Source organism: Acartia tonsa, chromosome 4, assembly GCF_053477335.1.
Source record: "Acartia tonsa isolate MP-2025a chromosome 4, ASM5347733v1, whole genome shotgun sequence".
NCBI classification, from domain to species: domain Eukaryota; kingdom Metazoa; phylum Arthropoda; class Copepoda; order Calanoida; family Acartiidae; genus Acartia; species Acartia tonsa.
Genome location: NC_137263.1, coordinates 42,730,294 through 42,743,196, shown reverse-complemented (window position 1 = coordinate 42,743,196; position 12,903 = coordinate 42,730,294). Strand labels below are relative to the sequence as shown.

Sequence of the window (12,903 nt, the reverse complement as noted above, 5' to 3'; positions counted from 1 at the left end):
TATAATTGGGAAGCGAAACCTAATGGAAATGCCAACCAAAAACGTTTTTCATGTAAAATACTTTATACACACTCTTTTTTGATTTTTTTGTATAAATGCTTTTATTCCAATTTTTGCAATTTGTATTTAGATAATGATATCTTATTAGCTTGAATTAGGTCTGTCAAAATTAATAGAATGCTTCATAAAGAAGGTCATCTTTTAAAATTATAGTTTTATTGTATTGTTCATGAAAATGTTCAAACCTGCTGTTTTAAAGATCTCGCTAGACAAACGGCCAAACACGTAAAGTTTTAATTAAGAAATAAATTTGTTAGCACCCAGGGAAAACTGATATTGTCTGCCTTCAAAATGTTTCTAATCAATTTTCAATTCTTGAACATTTTCCCATCTGTCCTTAGTTTGTGTTATCAAGTAGCCCCCCCCCCCCCTCACTTTTCAAACAATGTTTTTTTTAAATAAAATATTTTTAGCTCTATATTAAAGTCGTATTAAGTGATTTTTATGACCACATTAATTAATGTGAAATTATGAATAAACTATTGAACTATTAGATTTTTATTTAAGGGGAAAATTGGAGGTGTAGGGGGGGGGGGGTAGCTTATTTTAGCTGTGTCTAAGGCTGCGGCCAAATTGTGTTTACCAGAAAAAGGGAAAAGAATCTTGACCAAAGAATTTTAACATTCCTCTCAAAGAATCAGACATTTTATAGGACAAAAATGTGAGGCAAAATCACATTTCTTGCTAATGAACACCCCCCTCTCCCCCATTTCCTTTTCAAAATACACTAAAGTAACAGGATGATTATTGGTTCATTAAGGTTTTATGACATTGGACTGGAGGATGAGACACTTAAAGGCTAGAGAGGGAGTCACTAGTTTAAAAAAAAAAAAAATTAGGTAAATTTTCTTTTCAGGCATAATTTCATTATACCCACAAAGCATAAGATATAGGCTTAATTTGAGAAAGGCCTTTTTTTAAATGACCCCTCCTCTTTCGCCCGTCTGTCTAAATAACGATATAGTACAGATGAATTTTTGTCTAGATTTTTATTCAACGATTTGAACTTTTTATTGTTTTTATTATTGCTACACAAAAGAAGGGAGTTAAAAGATGCCACAAACAGAAAAGTTATTATTCTTCAAGTTTGTATTGGTGCTTTCCCTCATAGTGCCCAGCTAGCACAAAACCCCGTCCCTCCATTATTTTTTACATACATATATATTTTTACAAAATATGGTAAGTGGTAGCTTTATGTCATCATAAAAATCTGTAACTGGTAAAAAATAATCTAAATTAAGGTAAAAAACTAATACAAGAAAAATTCTCCACGATCTAATACCAACTTTTTCAAAATAAGAGGTTAGGGGTTCTGTGCTGGATAAGGCAATTTGAGGGAAACTGCAGTTGTATTCATTTCTTTTTGTCTTCTGTATTTACAGTCGTCATAATTTGCCATTGATTTGCAAATAATATGTTCTTATCGGCCTGGGACTCAGCTAGATTTCATTTCAATTTAAACTTAACCGCTTATAAACTGTAAAGAAATTATTTATAGTCTTGTTTCAAGAAATATTTAAAAAAAAATACAAGATTTTAACACATTTTTTTTTTAACCGCATAAAAATAAAAATTGTTAAATCATTTTTTAAAAAGATTTTTTTGGATAATTTTAAAACAATTTGTTTGTCAAATATTTAGCACAAGTTTAAAGTTTACTCTATTGTTATATGTTTAATAGACTCATAATTTGAATATTGAAACAAAAATGAATCTTTCCTAATAAATAAGAAAAGATTTATTTTCCAGATTGTCAATCAGATAAATAATTCGTCCAAGTTAAAAAGGAATTTTTAGTAGACGATATTTCTTGTTTATATTTATTCAAATATTTTTTTCTACCATAAAAAAATAAAAAAATTTTGGACGATAGAATTTTAAGCAAAGCTTTCTCGTTCTCCTAAGAAATTTAACATTTTACAAATAAGATGAAAATCTATAGTATTCAGAAGTAAAATTGTTTGAAAAATTTGCAGTTACTATAAGAACAAATATTATTTTAAGCTAGAGAGAGAAAGAGAAAAATACCTATATATTCTTAGATTGAAGTAACAGGATATCTATGTGTGTTTCTGTAGCTTAAGATATTATTCTCCTTTACAGTAAAGCTTTTGAAGGGGAAGGTTTATAACTATTTTGGGAAAAATACCCCCTCTCCTACACACTTTTAAAATTGAATGTGAAAAACTGACTACCGGTTTTGATTCGGAGAGAAAAGGCATAGCTATAGTAGTTCTATAGAAATTTCCAACAAAAAAATTTACTTTTAATTCAAGTGACTCTGTGGACAATCTTACAACCATATACTGTATTTAGATAAGCTTTACATAGGTTCTGTGATGATTTTAGCATATTTTAACTTTATATTTAAGTCTTAAGGATAGTTTTAAGTTATATTTGTAAATAATATTACCCCTTTTAATAAAGAAGCCCTAGATGCTAGGGGTGTAATTGCCAGTATTCTATATTGCAAAAGTAAAGACAAACGGATCACCACATTAATATAATAGCCTTATTAATAGAAAATACAAAAATTTGCAACTTTTAAACCTTTAGAGATTAAAATTGGTGATGCAAGTAAAATTTAACTAATTTAGTTGCTAAAATATTCATTCATTAGCAGAGACTAATATCAAAAAAAATTGATAAAGAAAGTAAAAACATTGGTAATGTCTTGGCCAATTAACAGCTCATCTAACGATTATAGACTTGCTATGCTTTCTAAATCGTACCTGTTATAGATAGGTATAAATCACGCAAAGTTTAAAATCGATAGGACAATTCTAACAATTCTTTATTACAGAAAAGAGCTAACTGTTGCGGACTTCTGTACGGACCGACCCTAATTATAGAAAAGCTTCTCTTTTTAAAAATCATGGAGGTGATATGCAGTTGCCGTGTTGATCTTGTTGTTCAATATCCAAACCCATCCTCGGACCATTACAAGACTTCCCTACATATCGAGTATCATTAGCGAGCAGTTTGTTAGATCTTAATGTCCCAATGAACTTACAAACATTCAGAATAGGTCTACGTTAGTCAACAAGTATTATTTCTTATTCTTATTCATACTTCTGTTTAATTTCAAATAAGTTTATTGACCAAAAAGTCTAAATATAACAAAAACAAGAAGATACATCGCGTCGAAAAGGGCAAGTTAATGAGTTGATTTTATAAAATATCTAGAGTTGCTAAGCATCTGAAATAGTAGCAAATAGAAGCAACGTAAAGAGGCAAAAACAAGTATTATAAAGCTGTTAATCTTTTTTTAATTATCATAACAGTTGAACTGTGTATTAAACCAGCGACTGCAGTGTTATTAGTCCTGGGTCTAGGTTAGGTGATGGGTTCGAATCATATTTAAGATGTCAAATTAGTTAATTCTTTTAGTATTGGGAAAGCCTTGGATAAAAACAGTTGAACCCGTTATCATGTACAGTAAGTACATTTAGACAAAGTTCGTGCAACGTTTTACTGCGCTAGAAGTTAGACAGATCAACATTTATTGATGATAGATCTCAGCTGTTGCAGTCGTATTAGATCGTCCTTTTTTTGCAGTCAGCTGAAATAGATCTTTATGATACTTTGCTTATCATACTGATAATATATTTTATAAATACTTTTCCAGTATAAAATACTAGCGGCTTCGCCCCTAGCCTCTAGGGGCTTTGCCCCAAGAGATGACAACAACAAAAAATTAAAAAAAAAAAATTAAAAAGAATTAAAGAAATCTTCTACAAAAGAAATTTTCTACAAAAGAAATCTTCTACAAAAGAAATCTTCTACAAAAGAATTCTTCTACAAAAGAATATTTCTACAAAAGAATTCTTCTACAAAAAAAAAAAAAAAAAAAAAAAAAAAAAATGGGGGTAATTTTTTTGTTTTTGGGGGGGTTGGGGGTGTCCCACCCCCCAAGAAAATAGCTTAAAACCACCACAGGACCAATAGGTATATACCCTGAAGAGTAGAATCCAATCGGTTCAGCGGTTACCGAGATCTTAAGGGACAGACAGACAGACAGACGGACAGACGGACAGACATCAAGCTACTTTGTATTATAGATATCCAGTGTTTTTAAGATAATGGTCGATGCATTAAAGTACATTTTCGATGATGATTAACAAAGTTAATAGATTAAAATTGTTGTAGAAAAGTTTGAATACTGGTGTTTTTCCTAAAGATTTAATATATGATCCCCGAGTTTTTAATCCAACGAATGAGGTACATGTTATTAAAGCAAAATCATCCCAGGCTACATTACAGAATTTTATTTCCTTACTTGTTTTACTATTTGTTTTTCAGAATAATTTTCCAGTATGAAATATATCAGAAAGTACAAATTTTATGATATATGCAAAAAACTATTTTTAGCAAGATTTGACTTTCAACAAAATATATGTATTAGGATAAAATGTTTATCATAAACAAGAGTGAGCATTTCTAAAAAAGCAAGAAAATGTAGTTGTTTAGTTAAGATGACTATTACTATATTTGTACAATATTGACAAAACTAAAATTCCATAAAACAAAACGAACGGTTTCCCTCAAAGTGCCGAGCGAGCCGAGAACAAAAACCACCCCCCCCCCCTACCTTCCATTTTGTTTTTGAAATGAATTAAAATTAGGGGGGATTAAGTTTTTCTTGTGTTGTGAACTTGAAGGGTTGGGTCTCCCGGCGGGGGGTTAGGAGGCATAAAGAAAGGAAAACTGCACCTCCAAATTTTCAATTTTTTTAAGAGAGGAGGGGTTTCAGTGCTTGTTGGGTACTTTGAGGGAAAGTACCAAAAGCGAAATATGTCAAATTATAAATCAAAATGTATTCAAAGTTTTAATGACAATATTACTTTTTTCTTCCTTTGTTACTTTTAAATAGGGGGAAGGAAAGCCGACATCTACTCCCATTTATAATTTTTTATTTAAATGAAATGGTATAAATAAATTTTGGGAGAGGTAATTTTTTTCTATGGTCGATTTCTCTTAGAATGCTTGTGGTACCCTCCCAAAAAATAATTATACATAAACCTTCCCTGGACCTATGAGAAGATAGATTGCACAGGAGATCGATATCGGTTAAGCAGTTGTCGAGATTCTTCGGTACAGACAAACAGGCATCCTGTTACTTTATAATTAATCTCCACTTATCACCGTGTCCCTGGAAGCATTCCGTCCTTGGTAAGTATTAAGGAATTCTGAAAGTAAAAGTATTCAAAATTAGATTATCTTAGGTGAACAATGCAAACACACACCCACACACACAAACACACACACGCACGCACGCCCACACACAAACGTTAGGGATAAGGTAACTCCTGTAACGAATGGACAACATGACTAGAAATGCTGCTCTCAATCTAAGACTAACGGCTACGCCCCTAAAAGAAACAGGAAAGCGGGTGATTTTTTGTGGGAAGGGAGGGGCTGAGCATTTTTTCTAGGAGCTATTTCTCTCGTGAGGAGTTTTAACATTCCCTGCACCTAGAAGCTTCACACTAAAACATAACCATAACGGTTCAGTGGTTAACGATATATTTCGCTCCAAAAACATTGAGACATCCTGTTACTTCTATATGTGGATGAGCTATACCTTGCTCCTGGAGACAAACACCCCTCTGACAATATAACTAAATAGTAAATATACCTGATATATACAATTTCTCTTACGTGCTAATTTAATGGAAAGCGAACAGAGAATGTAAAATTATTATACCTGAATATTTATAGAATTTAAACTTTACTTTGTACACTAAATTCATTGTTAGGTAACTGCCATCGCCCACCATTCTGAATCATGCATACAATTTTAGATGTTAAATTAACCTATTATGTAGAAACTAAGAAAGATATTCTTTTTACAGATTATAGTATACCTGGCTATAATAGGAATCATTATGGAAGGATACAAGGACTAGTATAACATGCCTAAAATAACGATTATGCAGCTATCCCTCACGGGCGGACAGGCCGATCCGAATTGTAGATAGGATTCAGATAAATAAATTATGAAGAAAAGTTGCTGTAAATGAATTTTTTCTCATAAATGGCTTTGCCATAGCCTCTTGAATCTCCTCCATGAGAAAACTACCAAAATTGTGCTTCCCTGGAATTGGAATTAATAAATGTGTTCTGAGATTAGCAAGGTTTTAAAAAACAGACAAACAGACACATAAACTGTATGCTCCATATATATAAGAACTAGACAAATAGTCTAAAACCTGCTATTTACAAGAACTATGCTTCCCTCTGAATGAATATGATAATCCATATTTTCTAAAATCAGCAGAATCTTAAAGGACAGAATCTGAATATAATTATCCAAGATAAGCAGCATTTCAAAGGACAGACAAACACACAAACGAACAATTTAATCTTTTTATGTTAAGGACAACACAAATAGTCTAAAACCTGATATTTACTGAAACTATGATTCCCTCTGATTATGATTATCAAATCTACTTTGAGATCAATATTAGCATGATCTTAAAGGTCAGACAACAAACAGTTTACTTCTTTTAAATTATGAATTACTCAAATAGTCTAAAACCTGTCATTTTTCAAATCTATTATTCAAATTATCTAAGATTCGCAAGATCTTAAAGGACAGACAAACAAACATTATTCTCCTTTCATAATAAGTACTACACAAATAGTCTAAAACCTCCCATTTTCAAATTTCTATACTTCCATGAATAGAATTAATCAATCTGTTTTATGATCAGGAAGATCGTAAAGGACAGACAAAAAGTATACTCCTTTTATATCAAGATATTAAAGAATGACAATTAAATTAGTCCTTTGTAAAAGAAATGTTAAAGTTTATACATTCTTTAAATCCAGAAAAATGTTGAGTGAATGAAAAAAATATTCAAGTATTTTTTTAACATGTCTATCCCAGTTTTTTTCTGGCATTTTTTCAAAAGATTTGTAGATGGATAAAACAGGTAGTTTTGTAGTTTTACTTCATTTGTTAAAGCTTCTTTTTTTTACTATTCCTTTCTTTTTTATACTTTATGTTTAAATATTTGTTTGCATCAAGATAACGGCCCGTTGCTGTTGCTGCATTCTTTAATATCCAAGCTGAACATAAAAAAAAGATAATGAATTCAAATAAATTTGCTGTTAATAGATTTTTTCTTGGTAATTGTGCTGAGAAAACTTGCATTCACATTATTTCTATTATTGTAAGAAAGGAGAAACAGAAAGATGGGGAAGGGGGGGGGGGGGTTGTACAGATAGATAAGAAGAGAAAGACTAGAGTAGATATAAAACTTTCCTATTGTAGTATTATATCTTTTTTCCCTTTTATAATTCTTCTCCTTTAACATTCTCATTTCATACAAATGTATATAATGTATATTGTATATATTACAATACATTTAATTTTCTATGTGTCCTATCTCCTCCTCAACCTTCTTTAGCCGTGTACAACCCCTTGCTACCTTCCCCTGGCTTCATCTGACATCCTCTGGCCTCCTCCTGGCACTATCATACCTCCCCTGACCTCTCCCTGGCCGGTCAAACAATGCTTCCTTCCCTCTCCCTTTCCCCTGTTCTCTCAGAAGCTGTTGAACATTCTTTCTCTCATGTTGACCCGTCTCCCCTGCCCTAGATTTCTCTTCCCCTTTGGTCCACTATTCTCATGAGAAAATATGTATTGTATGCTTGCCTGTTTGTCTGTCAGTCTGTCTGTCGGTGTCATTTCAGAATAGCTATTGTATTCACTACTTTAACAGGGGTAAATATGCTTTTAAATTGATTTTTAAGTTACATTCATCTTAGGAAAAAATTAGATGATTTTCAAATTGTTTGTTTTAATTTGGAATTTGGATTTAAATGGCAGTTTTGATTGACCTGTTTCTCGCGGACCTGACCTGGCAGGTGGCTACTGGCCGCTGGCTGGAGGCTGGGCGTGCCGTTGTAACCTTGCACGAGCCTTGCTACTCTGCCACTATTGATTTCTTAACTCCAGTACCCGTCTAACAGCTCACTAAGAGGTAGTGCCTGCCAACTTCATTAAAGTTCACAAAAATTCATGTTTCTTCATGTTATCATAAAAAAAAACAAGAGAGAGAGAATATAAAGCAAAAAGACAATTTATAATTGTTGGTTTTGGTGGCATTCATTACAGGATAAAATGGTTTAGCACACGATAGTTGGTTTTTATATTTATATGATATTTGTGTTTCAATGTGGTTTAAAAATATGATCACGTGAAATCTAGTGTTTAATTATTATTGATAGATTATTAAAAATATAAATAGTTTTTGATAAATAAAAATATCTTTTTAAAAATGAACATTTTCATATTTGAAATATTTTGATTTAAATCTTCTTATGTAGTACAACGTTTCTAGCTATCTCATTAAAATAAATACAACAAATTACTTATAAATAAGATAAATTAAATAACAGAGGCTCTTTTAAATGTAGTTAATTAATTTTACTTTCTTTTTCTAGGAGGTCTTTTATTAGAAATCAAAACATTTTGAAAAACTATGCATTATGCTTATTTCTCTTTCTTTTTTGATGATAAATAAGATTTTTAAAGTTACCATTTTTTTTAATTGCCATAAAAAAAACTGTAAAACATAATTTAAAAGAAATTTTACATAGGTATACAAGAAGATTTTAATCTATATCCATTAAGTAAGAAACTTGATATGGTTAAAATAATGTTAAAATAGCCAACAAATAATCCTTTAAAAAATACAAAGTGTCCCCTCAATGTAAGCAAAAAATATTACTTTGGAAAATGATTATTTTTTTATTAAATAAAACCCTAATTCAATAGTAAATAAATAAAGTTATGAAGTAAGTGGCATAAAACCTAAATTATAAATAATATGAATAAGTCATATTATCAAAAAAATAAGAAGCATGTTATTAAAGCCTTCAAAGGATACCAAAAAGGCCACATATCATAATATTCTAATTCAATTTTAAATCTGAATAACCATTAATTAAAATTAATTTGTTATCATTATTTCCCGGGCTAATTTTAAATTAGTTGTTATAAAAGAACAACTATTATATGAGTCATCCTAAAAAGTTTTTTTTTAAGAAACGAATTAAATTGCTTTCTTTGAAGTTTGTCTTTCAAAAATATAATCAAACTTTTGACAATTACTAGAAATCACAGGACAACACTTTAAATAGTCATTTAGTTATTGTTTAGTTAATGTATATATAAGATTTATGATTTAATGAATGATAAAATCAATTATTTGAGGGGAAAAATTTACTTTAAATGTTCAAATTTATGAATGTTTTATAAATTGGGTGGTAAAAAATTGTGATGGTCCATATTTAGGACATGACATTCACCCACTCCCCTTCCCCCCAAGTTATTATATCAGCTGACCTCATACCTTTTCTGGAATGACCGGCACGGCGTGACAGAGAGGGGTGGGTTGCTGAGTCCCCCCCCCCCCCTTCAACATCTCCTCCTCTGGGCACTCTTGGCTAATATCTCATTCTTGAGAAAGCTATTTCATCTCAAATATTTTTGTCTCTTAACAATATTTGGCTGACTTAAGATAATAAAAGAAAGAGAGACAAAGGGAGAGGAAAAAAGGGGAAAAGGAGAAAAAAAGGAGATAGTTGTTATTTTCAGAGGTATTGATTGTTCTTAAAAATTTGTAAAAATTCTTTTTGAAAATTAGCCCAGGCTAGAAGTATTCTAATGCACATTTCTAAAAAAAAATTCCATTATTTGTTTAAATTTAATTTTCCTTTTAAGAAAATAATGACATTGCCCTTAGTCCCATGGGGCTTTGCCTTGGCAGAAAAAAGGGAACGACAACCTTAAAAAGTATTTTTGAATCACCTAATGGAATTTTTTAATTTGGTATACAAGTAAACAATTTTTTGAAATTTTTCTATTACCAAATCAAAGCCTTTTCGATAATAAAAGCCTAATGGTTTAGCACTTTAGAAGATTTTTCTGAACTGATTAAAGTTATTTACAACAAGTCACACATTGTTGACCTATTTCGGGTTTTAAGGTTAAATCTAACAAATATTTTTAGAAATGACAGTTGCTTTATTTCAACTATGTGCGCTAAAGCATAGAGGTATAGGGATATATAATGGAAGATAAATTAATCTTTTCATAATTTTGAGAAATATAACGTGAAGAAACATGGCTACTCTATTCTTTACTTTGTCATTTTGTCACTTTACTTTAGTTACACTACAAACCAATTTTACCCTGTGTTTGCCCACACAAATTATTCATATTTGCTGAATAATGGCTCCAGCATTTTACCTGAGATAAATAGTAGCAGCGGACAGAAAAAAAAATTTAAACAAAATTTAATACCTTATGAGTGGGCTAAAATTAACTTTTGTGAATGAATGTTTTTATTGTTTTAATGGTACTTCAATTCATAACATTTCCCATACAAATTTTTAAATTCTTAATATGTTTGACACTTTCTATATCTTTCTAATTGATTTGAAGTGCCCTTTTTATATTTAAGTTATTTTGATTATTACATTTTTATATTAATTTGCTATTCATTTCAGGTGCTCCCCCGCGATACCAGTTAGGCCAGTTGTGTGTGTAGTTCACAAGGACAAAACAAATTCAAAATGGCAAAGAAGAAGGGATTTATGACCCCCGAGAGAAAGAAGAAGCTGCGTACTCTTCTCAGAAAGAAGGCGGCCGAGGAGTTGAAAAAGGAGCAGGAGCGCAAGGCAGAGGAGCGTCTTCGCGTGATCGCCGAGAGATGCGGCACCAAGGCCGACTTCGAGTCTGCCAACATTGACGACCTGAAGAAGATCTGCCAGCAGTACTTTGACAAGTGGTACGGCCTTGAGGGAGAGATGTTCTTCCTCCAGAGAGAGGTCATCCTGCGCGACCTTCAGATCAACGAGCTGACCATCTCTGTATCAGACATGAAGGGCAAGTTCATCAAGCCTACCCTGAAGAAGGTGAGCAAGTACGAGAACAAGTTCGCCAAGCTGCAAGAGAAGGCCGCCAAGTTTGCCTTCGCCAACCAGCTCAAGCAGTCCAAGGGCTAATTATCATAGTGTAGAATAGTAAAGCACCTGGCGGGGAGGGTGTTAAAACCACCTTCTTCGCCGCCAACAACCCATCCAACCACCCTGTGCCCCTCTGTTGTTGACCTGTAACCAGGGCGGGGTTGTGTCCGCCCCACCCCTCCCCCCCACACAACTATTGTGTGTTGGTATCGTGCCTACGCTGCTCCAGTGCTGTCTCTAAAACTCCATCTTGAAAAAAAAAACAAAAAAAGGAAACCACCACCAACAAGAACAACACCAGATAGTTGTGGCGGGGGACGGGTGACCTCGTGGCGGCCTTCCTTACCTGGCCAGGACTCAAACCAACAACAACAACCACAGACAACAAATCATTTTCCAGATTGTGTATTTTCTCCTCAATAATATTTTTGTTATATTTTATGTCTCTCTCTCGTGAATTGTATAATTTTTTAAGGATCGGCCTCTGGTAGCATATGTAGCACAGGGCGCCATCTTTACTATTATTATTAATACTTTATTTTTGTCGGAGTTTTTACCTTTTACTTTTGCCATACTTTTTTCAGTGTTTTAGTCTTAATGACCAGCAAATACACCTTTGTACATACGTATATTATATATAACTTAATTACAGAAATGTTGATACAGTTTTTTTGTTAATACAAATGTTAATCATTGTATATGAATTGTTTTAAAAAACCTAGTTGTTCATATCTATACAAAATGTTGGAAGTTTTTATATTTCCTCTCTTTATATATAATGACAATTTTAAACAAGCATTTGTCATTTAGTGACCATCTTTAGATGACTTATTCAGTTTTATTACAAAATATATCCTAGGTGTGAAGCAAGCCTCGTTATTAACTCAGCTCATTTTTTGGTATTTCGTGTCTTTTTTTTTGGTAGTAAACTTTCTAATCTGCCTTCAATAAATGATGCTACAATGCAAAATTTAATTCTTGTGTACAAATTCATTTCTTTTATTTTTAGATTTTTATTACTGTTAGGAAAGATAATCGTTGAAAGGATTTATAATTTCTAGCTAAAAAAGCAACAAAAAAATGTTTAAAGAGAAAACAAATGTTTTAATACAGAGTAATGAACTGGGGGGTGGGAGTAACTGGGAGTGAATAAATAAAGGTTGCCCACCTCCCCCGTATGCAATATCTTCCTAAAAAATGTCTGTGCAAGCGCCTAGTAAGGGAAACTTGAAAGTAGATAGATAAAAAAAACTGACGTAGAAAAAAATATGTTTCTATTCCCTGTGAGTTGCACTAACCCTATGGAGCTCCCATAGATTATGAAATTTAATACATCGCACTAGCAGGTAGCGCAGAATAAGGTTTAAGTATATTTAACAATGAAAATGGGTAATATCAGTTTTTTCCAGCTAAATGGAAAACACTTGGTACTTATCATTTTAGGAGCTAAGGAAATAAAAATTTTAGTAGACGTTGATGTAAAAAAAAGGTAATTTCGGACTTCGCAACTTAAACCAATGTTTTGTCTGCATTAAAATTTTAAAAGCAAACAAAAAACTAAAGAAATAAGTGAAAAACGTAATTGCCTAATTGTCAAAATGTACGTTCATATAGTGTAAAACCGAATCAAATCCATACTCTAAATTTATTGGTAAGGTTTCTTTTGTCTGAAGCAAATTATCTCAGAAATGGCAGGGAATGCCCATATTACTCTTACTTTGGTTTAATGCTATTTTCTTTTTTATTTAGCAAAGCCCGTAGAGTCTAACGCGCTGCTTTTATTCGTTTTTATGGGAATACCCATCATTGTTAAAATTCCATTTAAATTATAAAAGATAAATTGGCGTATCATGAAAAAAA

The 12,903-nt window shown here is 32.0% G+C and overlaps 1 pseudogene across 1 annotated transcript; it reads left to right on the top strand.

Annotated features, from left to right (window-relative positions):
* The first annotated feature begins 7,725 nt into the window (after positions 1-7,725).
* LOC145317293 (troponin I pseudogene) lies at positions 7,726-12,018 on the top strand (annotated as a pseudogene). The gene is made up of 2 exons (XR_013878965.1): positions 7,726-8,051; positions 10,585-12,018. The product of XR_013878965.1 is annotated as a troponin I pseudogene (transcript).
* The last annotated feature ends 885 nt before the right edge of the window (positions 12,019-12,903 follow it).